The sequence below is a fragment of the Epinephelus lanceolatus genome, chromosome 17 (assembly GCF_041903045.1).
Source record: "Epinephelus lanceolatus isolate andai-2023 chromosome 17, ASM4190304v1, whole genome shotgun sequence".
Taxonomy (NCBI): Eukaryota; Metazoa; Chordata; class Actinopteri; order Perciformes; family Serranidae; genus Epinephelus; species Epinephelus lanceolatus.
Window position 1 is genome coordinate 42,023,207 of NC_135750.1, and position 2,214 is coordinate 42,025,420.

Consider the following 2,214-nt stretch of genomic DNA (forward strand, 5'->3'; position numbering starts at 1 on the left):
TGGGAGGAACGGCCTGCCTGATCTGAACTTGAGTGGTGTTCAGTTATTGAACTTCTGTGCGGGTTGCAGTTTGGCCATAACTAACACCATGTTCAAACATAAGGATGTCCCTCGGTGTACATGGGACCAGGACAGCCTAGGTCGCAGGTCAATGATTGACTTTGTAGTCGTATCATTTGACCTGCTGCCATATGTTCTGGACACTCGGGTGAAGAGAGGTGCAGAGCTGTCAACTGATCACCACCTGGTGGTGAGTTGGATCAAGTGGCAGGGGAGGACGCCGCGCAGACCTGGCAGGCCCAAACGAGCAGTGAGGGTCTGCTGGGAATGCCTGGCGGAAGAACCTGTCAAGATGATCTTCAACTCCCACCTCCGGGAGAGCTTCGACCGCATCCCAAGGGACAGAGGGGGACATTGAGTCCGAATGGGCCTTGTTCCGCTCTGCCATTGTCGAGGCGGCGTCTGCGAGCTGTGGCCACAAGACTGCTAGGGCCAGTCGCGGCGGTAATCTGTCTTCAGCTGTCAGGCTGAAGAAGGAGGCCTACAGGGCATGGTTGGCCTGTGGGTCTCTGGAAGCAGCTGGCGGGTACCGGCGGGCCAAGCGGAGCGCAGCAGCGGCAGTCGCAGAGGCAAAGACTCGGGCGTGGGAGGAGTTCGGTGAGGCCATGGAGAAAGACTATCGATCGGCTCCAAAGAGGTTCTGGCAAACCGTCCGGCGCCTCGGGGGGGAAGGCGGCAACTTGCTCACACTGTTTACAGTGGGGGCGGGGAGCTGCTGACGTCAACTGGGGACATTGTCGTGCGGTGGAAGGAATACTTTGACGAGCTCCTCAATCCCACCAACATGTATTCCAGTGAGGAAACAGAGCCGGGGGTCTCGGGGGCGGATCGTCCAATTTCTGGGGCAGAAGTTGCCCAGGTAGTGGAGCAACTCCGCGGCGGAGCCCCGGGTGTGGATGAGATTCGCCCTGGATATCTCAAGGCTCTGGACGTTGTAGGGCTGTCCTGGTTGACACGCCTCTGCAACATTGCGTGGACATCGGGGGCAGTGCCTCTGGAGTGGCAGACCAGGGTGGTGGTCCCCATCAATCAATCAATCAATCAATCAATCAATCAATTTCAATCAATTTTATTTATAAAGCCCAATATCACAAATCACAGTTTGCCTCACAGGGCTTTACAGCATACGACATCCCTCTGTCCTTAGGACCCTCACAGCGGATAAGGAAAATAAATAAATAATTTTTCATGTTCCGCTGTCACATTTATTAATGCTGTATGGTGAATTTATCAGATGCCATTTATATGTACACGGGTATGGTATGGACTGAAATATTGTTATTATGTTGATGCCAAAACTTGATATAAGGGGGAAGTGATGCATGACGGGGAGCAGTCGGCGTTTGGAGGTGTGCGAGAAGTTTCCCATCTCTAGAGGATCAAACCAAATACAGCGGATTGTTTTTGTTCCTTGTGGATTACCTCAAGACACAACTTTGCTGCCAAGCGGGATGAGTGGTGAGGTTGCGTAGTTCTTTGTTTGTTTTTGTGAACTGCGGCGCTTCATTACGCTCCAACAGACTCCCCTTTAACATACATGTTTTCTGTTTTTCCGGCTTCTGGGACTTTGATTGACTGCTGGGGGGTAATTCGGGTTATTTTGTGAAGAGTGTGTTTTTTTGATAATGTGGAAAAAGTGTTTGATTACCTGTGAATTGTTTGGTGAACCAGCGCCCATGCCGTTTCTTGTTTAAGTGTTATCTCCGTCCGGACGTGGACATGATTTATTTTCTTTCACTAAAGTTTGATTATTGATTCAACTTATTGTGACTCATTCGTTAATCTTCATTTATTCTGAATATTTTAACACCGCAAGGGTGAGAATTTGAGTTTGTTTTGGGCGATAAAGCAAAATTAATTAATTTCTTTTTCATATCTCAAACACCTCGCACCTGATCCGCCCGTAACCTTTAGATTAGCCTTGTAACTTTTCCTTTGGTTAATTTTATTACAAGGGGAATTGTTACAACATGATAAATTAACAGTAATCCGCATGTCTCAATGAGACAGAAAGAGAGACAGAGACAGAGAGAGAGAGAGAGAGAGAGAGATGCAGGACAGACAGTAATGACAGTAGCTTACAACAACATTAATGAAAGTAATAATATTATAATTATAATTCTGGCTGTTGTGGTACAATATGTTGAAAGTATA